The 16,997-nt window shown below is 49.2% G+C and overlaps 1 protein-coding gene across 6 annotated transcripts in view; it reads right to left on the reverse strand.

The window, feature by feature from the left end:
• The window catches only part of SH3PXD2A (SH3 and PX domains 2A), a 1,212,758-nt gene that overhangs the window by 637,358 nt on the left and 558,403 nt on the right, over window positions 1–16,997 (reverse strand). The gene's annotated exons all lie outside the window — the stretch shown is intronic.

The following is a 16,997-nucleotide window of genomic DNA, read 5'->3' on the forward strand; positions in this document are numbered from 1 at the left end:
TCGTACACATAAAGCCTTCACATGTACAGTGGCAATCAGCATTCGTACACATGAAGCCTTCACATGTACAGTGGCAATCAGCATTCATGCACATAAAGCCTTCCATGTACCTTGGTCATCTCCAGTAGTGCATTTGAAGCCTTCGCGTGCATATTAGTCATCATCACCTTACATCTGAAACCTTCACATGTGCAGTAATAATCCCCATTGGTGCACATCAAACGATACACATGTACAGGAGTCAATATTGCCACGATATGTACAATAATCAACAGCATTACTACATATAGGGCCTTGGCATGTACAGTAGCCATCACTGCCAACAAGTACATATGATGCCTTCAAATGTACAACAGTCATCACATCAGTACATATGAAGCCCTAAGCCATATAAATCCTTTACATATATACAGTAGTAAAAGTGGTCTTGTATAGCGCCTTTCTGCAACTATTGGTGGCCTTGCAGCACATGGCTCTGTAAGAAAAAAGGGGGGTGGCGTTCAGTTGTGGCAGTAATAAACAGTGTGCACGGGAGGCCCTCATATGTTCCCTGGTCATCTCCAGTAGAACAGGCAAAGACTTTTCATGTAACGTACTGAGTGTCACCGTTTCTACATCTGAAGCTTTCACATGTACAGTAGTAATCTCATATCAAGCCTTTGTTATGTTACTTTACATTTGTATAGCGCCTCATGTACCACTGGTATGGTCTGAAGGCGCACTGCAGCCATAATTGCCACTAGTATATACAATCCCTTCAAATGTACAGCAGTGATCAACCTTAGTACATATTAAGCCGTCATTTGTACAGTAGCCATCACCTGCCAGTAGTAAATATGAGGCATTGCATGTAAACCGGTCATCATCAACATTACTACATCTGATACTATCAAATGCACAGTAGTAATTGCTGCTAGCGCATATCAAGGGTTCACATGTGCAATCATCATCACCAGCACTTCATGCAAAGCCATCACATGGACAATACTCCATCACCATTAGTACAGGTTTAAACTTCATGTCGCTGAGCATCAGGGTTAATAAATTAGGTCTGGAAAATACTAGTTAACCCTCACCAAGATGGCTCCCAAAATTTGCCAAACCGTAGCTGACATGTTTACTTTCCATCAAAGATGGCCCCTGTTTATGACACGCAGGGAAGATTTGGGAACAACAGTACACACCGACACAGCCCAGCTTCCTTCTTCAAGTAATACCTCCAAAAGCCCTCTAGATAAAAGCTTTGAGCCCGAAACTGTACCAGCAGCCGTCGCTGACTTACCCGCCAGCCAAAGCCTGACCACACCATGGCTCCCTACAACAGAGGCCAGTGAAAATATCCAGTTCAAAATAAAGAGCACAGATATAAAGACATCAGAAATAAAGAGCAGATGAATACAGTGGGCTGAAATATCAAGCTACATGGTAAAAGGAGGAGAGGTAGGGAGCTGGGCCACCGTAGAAAGGGAGAGTATGTGGTCTCCCTATTAGCCACACTATTTCTGGAAAATGCAGGCTTTGTCTGCTGTTACCACGAATCATGGTTTACTCTAATCTTAGTAGCAACTGTTTTTTAAAAACGTGAGTCATTTTCATATGCTGACAATTTATATTTATTTTTAATTAAAAGAATAAAGGGCAGTCAGATTGGCATTAAGTCTACAGTCCTCAGCACGAGCCCGACACTTAGGCACGCTATTCCGGTCCGCAAGATTTTCACAAGGGCCCACATTGAACTTGCAAGCCATTTAGCATCACTTGTGGGCACCCGCAAACCTTTAATCTTGCGATAAGAACGCGAGAGTGTTACCCAATCAACAGCGGCGCATTTTTAGAAATGGCGCACAGTATGCGCACGCGCACCTGCTCCGGTGGCGACGCGATCTTTTATTTGGCTCTGAGAAATTAAGGCCCAACGGGGCTGAACGTGATTTTCCCTGACGTCAACCTCACGCGCCCAGTTTGAATTTTCCTGGCTGCCACGGGACAATATGCCTTGATTTTTCAAAGTGAACTGCCAAGCTGTTGTAGATCTCAGCCAACCACAACACTCTGGGCTTCTCCCGCTTTAATGATGCAGAGTTCAAATCCCTGGGTTAACGTTCACTTTCACCTATTCTTGGCTACGTTAGCGACGGATGCCCCTGGGACTTTACTCGGCTGCTAGGCCGCGTTCTGCCTGCGTGCTGCCAGAAGGGTACAGATTTACTTTCGAGAAGTGGAAGGCTGCAGGGCGCTCTCATGAGCGGAATTAAGAACACCATCATTGCATTACCTGTGATGTTGGCAGCCCCCTCAGTCAATGCATTGTCAATGCATTTCTTTTCATCTTTTCTCCTACTTACAATTGGGCTTTCATGCGGAAAACCTTTTCAAGCGAAAGCACAATTTGCATAACATATTTGAATTATGCCAGGAGCGGTATATATAGTGCTATAATCAGGGGCTTTAAGTTTGCGCCAGGTAGCCAACGGTTTTTTAATAATGCTTTTGTGGCACATTTTGGTGGGAGGAGAGATATTTGTACCCGATGGCTGAGGGCTATTGCTGATGGACTGCCAGTGCTTTAAGTGGGCCGGGGCCCTGCAACTGCAGTTTCAGCAAACTGGCCCCAGTTGGAGCTTTGCCAGAGCTCTCCTGAAACTCTGCCCCCCTCACCCCAGACGAGCTGAATGCAGAGACTGTTTCTCCTTTGCACGCACCTTGTTACTGCCGAGCAGCACATCAAGAGTAAAGAGCAAGTTCCCGGGAGAAATGAGCTGGTCAATGCCGGAGGGAAAAGGTGTAAGCCTGCCCGCAGCCTCCAGACACCTTGATCGGGTCTTTCGTTTGCCCAGACTCCCCCATGGCTTGAGTCGCAGGCGAACGGCAAACCCAGGAAGGCAGAGCCGAGTCAGGGAGCCAAGGCCAATGTGAAGTGACTTAGCCACTTCACTACCAGCATGCCATGGGGCATTACAACCTGTAAATGGCCTCTTTCACATGGGAGACCAGCGACCAAAACCTTTCACTAAACTCGGGCACTAATATGGTGGCCATTCACTTAAATGCAGTAAAAAAAAAAAAGCTATATGAGAAAGATTGGATTGAAACCAATGAAAAAGGAATCCAACACGCAAGAATAAGAAACGCTCCGGTAGGAAGCCAAAAAACGACAGCCGATTCCGGAATATATGGTGAAGTTCCCCTTCAAGAACACAAGATCAACATTCTTGAAGTTTAGACGGAATCACCTTGACACACGTGATGTCGGATATGGCATGAAGGATGTGGATAACAAATCTTGCCCTATGTGTAGGCCCTGTAAATCCCAGGAAGAATCCCTGAAGCATCTAGTTCTATTCTGCCCTATGATGAGAGAGGAAAGATCGGGACAATTGGGCTCTGAACTGGAAAAATATCCTGCTTGATGCGCAAGGATTGGTGGCAGATTCTAGACGAGGGCACTACCAACAAATTAGTACCCGGCGAGCGTCAACCAGAATGCAATATGCATTCCGATTGGCCCTCGCCGGGGCATTACCCGGCCAGGAATCCCTTGCACGCTGTATGTGCGTTTGGTTCCCGTTGGGGGGCGTGATGGCCCCTTAGCCAATGAGGAGGCTCGAAACGGGGCAATCCCCGCTCCGAGCCTCTTCATGGCTGGAGGCTGTCTTCGTCCCCCGCCGGGGACTCAGGTAAGTTATTTTTTTCCCTCCACACCCCTCCCTGCAAACTATCCCCTCCCCTGCCTCCCAACCCCACTTACCTTCTTTTTTCTTCTTTTCTCGGGAGCAGACACGCTGGGAACAGAGTTTTCCCAGCACGTCTGCTCCCGATGGCCGCCATGGAAAGGGAAAAGGGACTACATTTTCGGAACAGAAAAAAAAGCAATTAGTACGCCAGTCTAACGGGCCGGGGAACTAATGGCTATAAGCCCCTCGACGGCGGGCAAATACCACCCGCAGTAATGCCCACGGGGCTTCGTTAAGTAATGCCCCCGGGGCATTACCTGGGGCGGTATTGGCCCACCGTCTCGTGGCTTATTGCCACAATAACATTTGCACTATAATTTTTTCTGGAAAAGCTGAAACAGAGCCCCGTAAATGCAAATGAGCAAAGGGACTGAATGTTAGCCTGAGACAATGTGCAGAAAATCTCATTCTTTGTTTTTTGTTCTATAGCTTATTTATCGGCTTTTTGTTGATAAGATCAAATATGAACCTGTAATCAATTTTTAAACAGTGTGTAAAAATTACTCTTTTTAAAGATTTGTAATAAACCAATAAAAAATAAATGAATAAATAACATGTTTTAACTACAAAGAGACGTCTAAGCTGCTTCGGATTCTTTTTAAAGAGTGCAATGTTGGTAGCATGTTAATGTGAACAAAGGATAGCACAGGGGCAAAGCGCTGGTTTTGGAAGCAGATCAACAGAGGTTTGAATCCCGGATCCGCCCTTACGAACCGAACTCAGGTAGGATATTAGGCACGTTATAAAAAAAACAATGAAAAAAATAAAATATATATTGAAGAACCTTAATATCCAATGCTGCATGTGTTTATCGTATAACTGAACAGACAGTAGACTACAGTCACTTAATAGCATTTGACCTTCAGCCTGGCAAACGGTAGAAAATATGTGTTGTCAATCTGTCTGCTAACTATCAGAAAATAGGCTATTCAGGCAGCTAAGCAAATAGCATTATTTGGTTAGATCAGATTGTTAAATTTGAACATTGATATATAGCAGCTTTTACCATTATTATAGTCTCAAAGTGCTGGTAGTGGGAACGCCATCGGTGGACCGAACTCCAGAGTATTGGAGATCACGGAGTAGGATTAGAATGTAGGGGTGAATATGGCCACAATAAGGCTAAGCGGGTCTGGTCAGGCTCCGGTAGAAGTCACCCACAAAGATCATGCTTGTGGATGGATTATGAGAGGGCTCAGGAGAAGGCGTGAGTGCTAGAGACTCGCTATGTGTCCAGCTGGCCCAAATTCGTCGAAGGTCCTCGCTGCATACTGATGTCAGAGGTGTTGAGACAGTCTTGTGTAAGTAGGCTTAAAAAACACTGTGTACAGCTAGCTAGAATTTTGTCATAGGTCGTAGCTGCATTCTACTGTGAGTGGATGGATAACCGTGCCTGCGGCAGATGTTGTCGGAAGTGGTGCATTTATACGTACCAAGACACCAACGGAGCTTATCTTTGATGTCACTGTGTCGTCAGCAAGTCTGTGGAAAAAAGGGTTGGACCGAATTCTATTTGGTCGTGGCAAAGTGACCTTAAATCAATTTGGTCAGTGCCCAATTTAAATGCACATCATTTTTTTTTGGCCCGCTTCCAATTTTAAAGAAGTGGGGGGCACCCCTGCACCTCCAAAATTGCAAAATACCAAGCCTGGATAGCGGGGGACACCCCCGCAACCCCAGATCTCCAGGCTTGGTATTTTGCAATATATGCGACCAAATTGGCCCGAAGGCCAAATCACCCATGTAAAATTCGACCAAATTGGTCATTAGATCAATTGTTTTCGGTCAGATAGGCTAATACTGAAAAAAGACCAGCTACCCTCAGACAGAGGCGTTGCTATGGGGGTTTTAGGATGCTATAGCCCCGGGTCTTTTGGTTGTAGCCCCGGATAGAATCTCAGGGGCTACAACCAAAAGGCTAGCTAGCCCCGAGACCCGACAGTCTCGCCATTAGTGTGGCCCCAGATCTTTTCCAGACCTAGCAACAACCTGCTCATAGACTCTTCTTGGCACCATGGGGCGGGGGGGGATGCTATCCTCAAGTCTTCTTAGCGCAATAGACTGGCTGACCTAGTTTATCTACTACCATAGGGTTTAGGAGAATAGGGTTCTCTAGGCGCCATGGACAGGCTACCTTTAGAGTCTTACTAGATATCTTCCTGGTTCTATGTATGCTCGTGACAGCCGTCTACTGACTGCGATATCAGGTTACTAAGGCTGAGTTATGATCTTTAAGTGTAATGGAGGGGTTACCATCGTATATCTGGGGTGTAAAGGTGGGCTAACATTATAGGTGCATTATAGGACCATTCCCAGATCAGTATAATGCGGCTCACTGGCCATACAGGTGCCAGCCTAAGTTCTTCAAGAGAAATTAGCCTGCTAAAACTACACTGTTTCTTCCAATGCAAGCAGTTGCTAAACTTCACAATACTTCAAGAGTAACACATTTCTTCTAACAATCCATCTAAGTGTAACACATTGCTTGTCTCTCTCAGACAAGTAGAACACATTTCCTGCCCCAGCAATCCATGGGTGCCCACATTTCCTACCCCCAAAATCCATCTTAATATGGCACATTTCCTACCCCCAAGTATGTTTATCACCCCCACAAAAGTCGATACATTTGCTATTTTGCCTCAAAACGAATTGAGAACTATTTTCAGGCGACCTCTGATCCGCTAACGAATGCTTTTCTGGATGCAACAAAAATCCTCATTCTTATTAAAAATCCTTTCATTTTTGTACTAAAAACCCAGCTTTCCTTAACAAATCTGTTTGTTTTTTCCTTTATTCCACAGCAACATTTTAGGTAAAAAGAAATCGTCATTTGCCACAGAAACACATTTTGAGCCAGAAATGTATTACAATTTCTTTATAGGGCTATGACATGTGCCCAGCCCTGCTTGCTGGGCTGTCATTCAGGGCCCATGTTGCATTGCTATGCAGGTGGAGGTTCATTAATACCCAGCCTAAGATCTCCTTCCATGTGGCCAGGGGACGGCAGCCGCTACCTGATCCTGACACTGGGGGTGGTATTATGAGGGAGGATCACATGCGAGGAGATGGATGTCGGGGAGATGTGGTGCCTCCATCAGGAGGGACGCACTATTCTTCTATTCATTCTGAAGATGGCCTTATAATACCAAATTCCTGATGGCATATTGTCATTTTACCCATCCTTCCAATCCTAAATTTCTAAAGACCCTTGTCATCAAACATCCTAAGCAGGGTATCATTCATGCTTAAAGTGTACATAATGCTCACTTAACCTCCTTTCCTAATGTTGATGTCAATGTGTGAACAAAAACCCAGGACAAAATAGCTTTCAAAGGATTAACAATTCTTTGGACTTCAACTCCTATAAATCCTTTAGCACTGGAATGAAGAAGAGGAGAAAGGAGTCAATGTGGAGCAGAATAATCAGCAATGTGCAGACTAGTTGTTGTAACCCTGATCAGCTGTGCAGCAGATTTAAAACTGCTGTGCTTTTCTGTGAAGCGAGAGAAGCGGGAGAAGCAAGGGAAGCAGGAGAAGAGGGATGCAGAGCGAGCGCAGCAGGAAGCAGACCCAAAAGCAGTCCTACGCAGAACTGTGTGGAGGGAAGCAGGTGCTTCCCACAGAGGCAGCGAGAGACCAGAGGAAGCCAAGTGGGTGCCGCAGAAGGGCAGTTCACCGACTGGCAGCAGAGGAGAGGCTGGCGTGGTTGCGGTCCCGGAGAACCACAACCTTTTCACTGGCAGAAGACGGAGAAGCTGACAGCGCTGTAGCTCGGCACCACAAATCGGACACGCCAAGCAACTCCTGCGAGTCTGCCCAAAAGCTTTGGGAGGCCCAAGGCAAAAAGCAGGCAGGGGGTCCCAAGGCCTAGATCCCGAACAGAAAAAAACAACTGGGTGAATGTGGCGACGATCTAGCTCAGTGAAACAGAGAAATAAACTATCCATATTACCAAAGGTAACCCCCTATCTCAACAAAAATCTCCATACACCTATGAGAGTGATACTATGAAGTAAACTAGGGATCACTCCACTCACAGGATCCCGCAGAAAATAAGTAAATCGATGGATACTACATGCTAAGCCCCACAAACTCCTATACAATAGACAGAGTCTGCATATTAAGCGCTTCTTCAGAGGACAAATGAAGGGCACCACATCATTTCAATGTTTGTCGCCTGCAGCCAACAATTGCCCCGGCAGGTGAACCCTTTCCATGGAACTACCACAATATGTGGGGAAGGCCAGTGACCCTCTGGCCTGCACCCGTAAACCCCATATATCATATACAGGCTTGTTGGCCAAGTATTGGGAAGGTGCTGATTGGTTGGCCCTCCCAATGTTTCAGTTTATGTTTTTGTTTAAGCTTATGGTTATGTTTATGTTCTTGTTATAATAGACAGCTGGGGATTACAATCAATGACGTACTCAATCACTGCAAACCCCATGAAGCAATAACCATGGGCGGACACTGTATGGCTCGGTGACAGGACTACCCACATTGACGGAAAATGGCTCAATTCACGTGATAACCCGCAACATCCAGGGACTGGGACACCCAATAAAACGGAATCAGAAAAACTAAAACGCGGATGGGTGCAATAGCAGCCCACTCACTGTGCGAGGGAAAAATTATAGTCTCCATTTTGATCCATATACAGGTCCCATTTCAGATACAAAACATCAACAAAGATGGGGAGGGAAGGTACGTTTTGGTCCAGGGGCGGGTACATCAGTATCCCATCACATTAATACAATGACCGACACCCCGTCCTTTACTCGTACTTTCACAACACGTGCACAATATATGAGGAACTTCACCGTTGTGGGGGGCGATTTAAACGTTGCTCTAGACCCCATCAAAGATCGCCAGAGCACCGCCTCCGGCAACCCCACCAACCCGAGAAAATGAATAGCCCTCCAAGCACTGATGAACGATTTACGATTAAGCGACATATGGTGGCATTTACACTGCAGCCACCAGGACTATACATTCCACTCCCATTGACACCACAGCTACTCATGAATAGACTATTGGATGACCCCCGCCAATCCACTTCACATAGCCACAGACTGTACGATCCTCCCAACCATGCTTTCGGACCATGCCCCTGCAAACACTCCCTGACACTGTACACAGGACCCTTGCACGGATTAGCCAGTCATCCAGGTAGGGGTAGACGTGGATCCCCTGCAGGCGCAGCCACGCCGTCACTGGAGCGAGGCACTTGGTGAACACCCTGAGTGCCGACTTTAATCCGAACGGCAGGGCTCTGAATTGGTAGTGACGCCCCTGGACTACGAATCTGAGGAACTTTCTGTGTCCTTTTAGAATGGGGATGTGGAAGTAAGCATCCTCCAGGTCCAACGACGATAGGAAGTCGCCCTCCTCCAGCTGTCCCAGCACGTGCTGGAGGGTGACCATCCTGAATTTCTGTGCCTTGATGTACTTGTTTAACCGACACAGGTCCAGGATGGGGTTCCAACCGCCTGTCTTCTTTCTGACGAGGAAGTACCTTGAGTATACTCCGGAGCCCCGGAGCCTCTTGGGGATGAGCTCGATGGCACCTTTCTTGAGCATTGCCCTTACCTCCAACAGCAGTTGAGGGACGTGATTCTCCTTCCTGGCCACGGGAGGAATGCGAGGACACTTCTTTTGAAATTCTAGTGAGTGTCCGCGGGCAAGGGTGTCCAGCACCCAACGGTCGGTGGAGATGGACTCCCACACGCTGATGAACTTCGTCAGCCGGCCTCCCACCGGGGTGCTTCGGTGGGGGCCCGACGCTACAGCCGGTCCAGTCCTGCTTGGAAGAGACCTTGCCGCCTTGGCCTCCTTGACGACAGTGGCGAGACCCTCCTTGCTTGCCGCGGCCTCTGTAGGCCTCCTGGGACGAGGAGCGGGCCACCTGGCGGTACGTAGAAGAGCCACCGCTGGATCCTTTGGAGGCTCCCTGTCTGCCTCCGGAGCTCCGAAAGGGCCGCCGTTGCTGAAGGACTCCTAGGGCTCGGGCTGTCTCTGTGTCGGTCTTGATGGGCTGGAGGGACTCATCCACCGTCTTCCCAAACAGGTTGTTGCTGTCGAACGGCATATCCAACACTCTGGTCTGGACGTCCTGGCGAAAGTCTGTAGCCTTGAGCCATCCTCGTCATCGAAGACAAACCCTGTTGCCCAGCTGGCGAAATCCGGTATCAGCAATGTCCGTTGCCACCGTAATGGCGTGATCCGACGCCACCTCACCTTCCTGCAGAATCTGTAGGGCCTCCGCCCTCTTGTCGTCCGGTAGGAAGTCTAGCAGGGGAGCTATCTTGAACCAGAGCTCCCCGTCGTAAAGGGCCACAATCGCTAAGGCATTGCACGCCTTAATCGTCGTTGCCGCCGATGAGATGACTCGTCGTCCCATGGAGTCCAACTTCTTGCCCTCGCTGTCCGGCGGGGAAGTGGAAGCTGCCGCACCCGCCGCTTTCTTCTTGGCTGCTGCCGAGCAGACCGAATCCGGCGTAGGCTGGGCCCTGAGGCACAAGGGGGCGGCGTAGGGGACCCGGTACTTCGTCTCGTACCTGTCCCTCTTGGCGGGTGTCGGGGAAGGGTTCTTTAGGATAGCCAGCCCTTCGTCCCAGATCTCATCGAGCAACGGTACCACAAGGACCGTCTTTCTCTTGGCCTCCCGTCGTTGGTAAAGAAAGCCATCCCTTTTCTATTCCTCAGGGCAGAGCTGGAAGAGCTCGGATGCCCTGGCTATCATGGCGTGGAAAGAGCCAATTTCGTCGGGCAGAGAGGCCCGAGGGGGGCGGGGGTGATGAAGGAATGTCCGTTGTATCATCGTCACCGTCGTCGTCCGTCCCCGTCGCTGTATCCATCGCCGTATCATCCCGAGGGTTCGGCGAGGGGGATGAGGGGTCCACAGGCCTTGTGGGCATGAAGGGCGGTGTGGGGTGGACTCTCCTCTGCTTGTTCGGAGGGCTTCTCGACGGTCCAGGTTCTGGATCCTCCATCGCGGACCGTGGTAACCTCGTCCTTATCTCAGTACATAAGAATTGGATTGCCAACAAAATGGCCGCTGAGCTATCCTGGGGCTCGGGCAATGGCTGCGACGGGCGGGATGGCTGCTCCACTGGGCCCTCGTCATCGCCATCATCACGATCTTCAATCACATCAGCAGGATCCTTCCCCTGGGATCGAACCTTCTCAAACCTCTCGTTGAGGCCTTGGAACCTCTCGTTGAGGCCTTTCACGGTTTCCACCAGATCCTCCTCGGAGGCTGAATCCGAGTCCGTAATGGCCACCGGCCCCCCCCTCTTTTTCCACCGGGGTCTTCACGGGGGTCTTAACGATGGGCTGGAAAGAGGATTCCCTCCACGGTGGCAGGGAAACTCTGGGCCCGAGGCCGCCTCCACTGGCGTAGTCTCTGCCGGCTTCGCCAGGGCCGCTGCGACAACCTCGATAGAGGCCTTTGCCGGGTGGATCATGGCCCTCACCACCTTAGGTGCATCCAGGCCTTTTCTTTGGGGGCAGTGTCATCGCCTCGCTCCCCCTCGGCTCCCTTCGAGATCGACCGGGGCATCTCCAGAAGCTTACCCGGGTTCTCGGACTTCCTCTTCCCCGAACCAGAGCGCTGGCTCGCGGTTGATCGTGCTGGGGAAGTTGCGCCCTGCTTGGCAGCCGAAGAGCCAGACCTTTCGGCGCTCCCGGTGCCCGCGGACTCGCGGTGCTTGGCCTTCTGTTGGGCCCCCGTTGCCGGGGTGCCCTCGCAGGACTTAGAAGACCGCTCAGACTTTTTCTTCGTCTTCTCACCTGCTGTGCCCTTCTCCAGCCAGGCGGCGAGGCGGGAACGACGATCTTGCTTGGTCCGTTCCGACAGGTTCATGCAGAACGCACAGTCCTTTTCCACGTGCGTCGTGTCCTCATGAAGGCAGTAGAGACATCTCGAATGCTCGTCCTCCTTGAAAACATTTTGCAATCCGCATCCCGGGCAGTCCTGAACAGCTTGGATCCGGGAGTCGAGCTTCCCTTATCCTGGGCCATGTCCGTTGAGGTAGGCCTCAGATCTTCTGGATCCTCCAAGAAGCGTAACTCGACGAAAACTTCACCCTTGAGGGGCGTAGAAGAATTCCGAAACGGGTCCCTGTTATCGAATTGGAAACAGTGGAGCTTGAGGCTCGATTAAACCGAAAAAATGAGAAAATCTCCTGAAAAAAAGCACAAAAACGCAGTAAAAGCCCGAGAGCTAAAGCACGAGGACTCCCAACACTTGAACGTGCGGTAAAAATCTGAGGATGGCTGCCAGGGGAGGGGCTTAGGGAGAGGGCAGTCATTGGCTGGGGGCAGTATGACCCAGAGTTCAGTGATTGGTTACTACTAAGAAAGACAGATCAGAAACGAAACTGATACTGATTTTTTCTTGACCGAGGATTCCCAGCCTGACGACGGGGAATATTCATGAGCATGTGAATCCACGCCAGACCCCATGCTGGAGAAGCAAGCTGACCACTGCGGCTATACAGGGTATGCCCGGGAGTCCACGTTGCGGTGGCGTTTCACAGCCGCTCAAGATGGTATGCCGGGGATTTGTGTACCTTTTTGATTTCTCATTCACCTGATTCTTATTATTTATAGTGGGATTTGACTGGAGGTCTGCGTCATGGAACACTTATCGGTATGGCGAGCCGCGAGAGGAACAAGGGACATACGTTTGGACTGTTTGCGGTGTGCAAGGTTGAGTACTGAAACACAACAACATGCAGTATGTTGGGCTTCCGGGTTTGCGAACAAACAAGGATTGGGGTACGGGAAAGTGGAGCTGGTGGAAGGGAGGGTGGCAGCGGGACAGCACAGTGGCAGTGTATGCGGGGGGTGGGAGACACCCCTGCATGAAAAGAATGACTTTGTGGGGTTCGCAGTCAGGGTAGCGTGACCAGATGTCCCGGTTTTGTCGGCAATGCCCTGTAATTTGGAGCTCTGTCCCCGGTTTTAGGTAGTAGGTCTTCATAGCTGGCAGGCAGGAATGCACAATCTCGCACAGAAGAAATTCTGCATTTTAGAACTTAAGATACTGTTAGTTTGTGATAAATTAGTGATACATTAATTATAATATGTGTTTATTTGAACAGTAACACATAAACCCACTTCTCATTCAACCGCTACTGAAGTGCAGTGCCTTGACAAGCATTTTCAAGAGTTAGTCCTACTTTTATGTTAGTTGCCCTGTCCCGATTTTTTACTTTTTAAATCTGGTCACCCTAAATCAGGGGCTAGATTCCAGAAATTCAGTCTTGTGTTCCCAGTCCGCTCGAAATACAACTTGGGGCCACATAATATGAAGAAAGTCTGGATGGGCAAAGGGGGAGTGCAGTGGGATGAGTTGGCGGGTGGAGTGCTGATGAATGTGGCATCTTGGTCATTCACTTAGGGGGAAATGGGAAAGATCTGCTTTAAAGAATGCGGGGACCTGGGTGCACTTGGGGAGCATTCTGCAAGCTTCTGAGATACCGTGCTCAGAAATAATCCCCAGTAAGACTTGGGCAAAATCCCACCAGGGCGTGGAGGAGTCTGGGAGATGCATGACCATTGAAATAGGGACATTGTTAGAGTGCATGATCAGACATCCTCCGATTACGCTTAGGACCCTGGGATATTTTGCAGCGGGTCACGTGCACCTGTAGGATGGGGGGGGCATGCTTTATGCACCTGAGCATAGAAGACATGCCGGAGTGTGATGTATGTTCTAGGACTCATTTGGTGGTCAGCAATACTGTTGGGCGGATGCTTGCATCACTGCCACGTGCTCAGGGAGCATGGAGGGAGACCCATGAGGCATGCAAAGTGGTATGCACACAGTATTAGCAGAGTTTTCATTTCAGTGTCTGCTGCCCGGTCCATGCTGTGCTCTTCGTGTTTTGAGGGTGCATGGCGCTGTGCAGAAGGGCAGTCTGGGCCTGGTTGTGGCCAATCATGTATGGAGGGGTCACCTGACTGCACCACCGCATGCAGTCCTTCCGTCAATCAAATGTGATCACCGAGATGTGATGTGTGTGGGAGGGTATGGTGGAGGGGCGATGGGTGTAAGAGCCTAGGGGTAAATCTTCTTGATGGCAATCCCCCCCTTGCCCTCCAGACTCATGGCAGAGCTACAGAATACATTCACATCAGAAGTACTAGCAGGAACCACAAGGGCACTGCACGGACAAGAGTCCGAAGGTATGAATGATGGTGGCACCAGAAAGGTCATGAGACTGACTGCAAGCCTCAAAAAGGAAAGGAAGATGGCGACCAGGAAATATGCATAACGAAGCAAGGGTGGGGGAAAGGAGGGAACTGTTCAGAGAGGAATATTAGTAAGGGGCAGGGGAATGTTCAGCAGGTTACTGGGCTACGTGTTGGCCCCTGGGGGGGATGAAGCCTGTGTGATGCTGGGGGGGCTAGAGTGACTTCTTCCCAGGTAAAGCAAGGATGCCAGTTCAGAGCAGAAGCCAGGCACTGATGTCATTTCATGGAGCTCCTGTACATTAACTCCTGCAAATAAAAGACTCAGCAGGTGTTTTTCCGGCCAAACCACATTCATCCTGTCCCTTTTTTATCGACAAGGGGAGTGTGGGTCTGGGAAGTGTGGTAGAGGTGGTCCTTGCCACTGTGTTTTTGGAGGGTACGGGTCATCTGTTGGAATAACTTGCTGTCTACAAAGTCCCGCTTCCAATGGCCCCTGAGGGCTTGGACCCCACGGCTTTCCACATCCTTTCGCTCACTCCGGCTAGGCAGCCAGCCCACCCCGCATCCCGAGCAAGTTGGAGACAATTCATGGACACTTGTAAATGCTCTTTGCGTCGGAAGCCTCACAAAGCGCCCTTCATGCACTGGGCCCTTACGCAGCGAGGGCACCTCCTCCAGATGGAAATGTTTCACGAGGAGAAGGCAAGAAAGCCTCGCTTTATCTCGAGCCTCCGCACGACTCCCACTGGCCCAAGGCTGGCCATTGGCACTGCGCCAGCCTTCTACTGACCCACTTCCTAGCAAGCTCTTAAAGTGGCAGTGAACAGCTACGTGAAGTGCTGCCCCCACCACCTACGCCAAGCATCGCCTCCCCCTGCGCCCTGTTAGAGCCTCACAGCTCCAGGTACCCTTTATGGTGGCACCCTCACATCTTCAAGGATTGCATCGAAACATTCAGGCGAGTGTGTGCCAAGGCAGAAGGAAGGCCAAGCCTCTGAACTTACAGAATCACATCAAAGAAGGGATGTGTGTAGCACGTCATCATTCCAAATACAACAGTGCAGAGCATCACGGCACCTGTTCAAGAGCAGCAGCACCAAAGAGTGTGACATACATCTATACCCAGTGCTGGTCATTGGGCCGGCTCTCGGCGGATCTGAGATCCGACACCAGATATGGAGCCGGATCTCGGGATCCGGCCAGAGTCAGCCGCCCAAGACTATGAACGGCGCTGGAATAGTTAATAACATTTTTTTTAAAAGCAAGCGACAGCAGCATTGCCTTTTACCACGGCTTTGGCACTGGTGTGCAATGTAACGCGCAATGCTCGCTACATGTACAACTGATTCCTTTCAGTTGTACATGTAGCGAGCATTGTGCATTACACACCAGTGCCAAAGCTGGCGGTAAAAGGCAATGCTGCCGTCGCTGGCGTTTTTTTTAACGTATTCCAGCATTGCTGGATGTCCACTACGAGCCCTGCCCCCTCTAGACCACGCCCCCTCGGGCATCGCCCCCCAAACTTCCCCCCCACCCCAGCTCTTGTGTTGTGGGATCCCCCACCACATTTTTTCCATTTCCACCACTGTCTATCCCTAATCAGAACCCTTAACCCTGAGAAGAACTTTACACTTCTTAGCACTTGACACCTGATGTCTGCACTTACCCTTGCACTTGCCATCAGCTGGCCGCACTTTTTACTTATTGCTTTTATTTATTCTATTTTTTTTTTACTGTCGATCCCATGTACTGCACTGTCCCTTCCCCTCCCCTCCCCGCACTTCTCCCCTTCCCCTGCACTTGCGTGATCTAAATGTCACCTGGCCTAGCAAGATCGTTGTCTCTGCCTTCCCTCTGTTTCCCTTCCCTTGCCTCGTCGTGCTTAGAAACACTTGTGTACAGGCATGTTATAAATGCCATATCATATCAAACACCAGACCTAAAAGGACTCACACTGATAACCCTAAACCTGGACCACACCAAAACTCTAATCCTCATCAGCCTTAACCCCAATTATAACATCAACCCCGCCCAATACTACTTGCTGGCACTGTAACCCTCACCAAAGTCCAAATTCCAGCCTACCCATAACCCTAGCCCTAACCGAGATCTAATCCCAACCACAGCCTTACCGGGAACACTAATGCTATGTTACTCTGCTTTTGTACTGTGCCGAATCACCACTGTAGTAGTTTCAAAGCGCTGAGTACTCATGTTGTGCCCCTGCCCAGTGTTCGGCACCCGAAGGTGGACAAATTGCTCTGCCCATATTTCGAAAGTGTCTCCAGATGACGGGAGCTAGACACAGAGATGCGAGCTCTGATAAATAACCGGGCGGTCCTTTATGCCGCGTGCGCTATTTGACACTTGGGAATGCTGAGCAGTGTTACTTTTAAAGCCATATGTTTTCCGGCTGCTCTTTATGGCTCAATATGGCCCCAAGGCGTCCCGGGTTCACAAGATTCATTGTGTTGTCCCCAAGCACATAAGAATCAATTAGTTTAACGCTTAATTGGTACATGTTTTATTTTATCTTGTGTGTAATTGGTTTTTTTGAGTAGTATGGTTACTGTTGGGTGGATGATATATTGTTTTGATTTTTTGCATATTTTAGGTTAACTATATTTCCCTGATGAAGACGTGGTTAATCAATTCCAATATGTCGAAACCGTTCCGAGTTTTTAAGCCGCCTGAAAATTCATATATGAAAAAACACTATTTTGGGCCACATATGCAATACAAATATGTCATTTGTGCCATGATATATAACTGTTTGTCTTCTTGGTTTTTTCAATATAGCATGTTGAAATTATGATGAGTGTGTACGGGTGTTGAAGGTATGGGTATGGCTGACTGCATTGGTTGGTTGTCAGTATGGCTGAAAAGTGTTCTTTTGTCCTCCTACTGTTTGATTTCTGTCCTCCTACTTTGAGTAATGTTTGTTTTGGGATTTAATTATGATTAAATCAAATCATTCTTTATTAAATAAATGTTATTCTACTTCTGTAATTAATTCCTCTGGACTCTTCTTTTCCTCTGCTGTTGATCCCCTACCCAGTG

The sequence above is a fragment of the Ambystoma mexicanum genome, chromosome 8 (genome assembly GCF_040938575.1).
Source record: "Ambystoma mexicanum isolate Mex_15411 chromosome 8, UKY_AmexF1_1, whole genome shotgun sequence".
NCBI lineage: Eukaryota > Metazoa > Chordata > Amphibia > Caudata > Ambystomatidae > Ambystoma > Ambystoma mexicanum.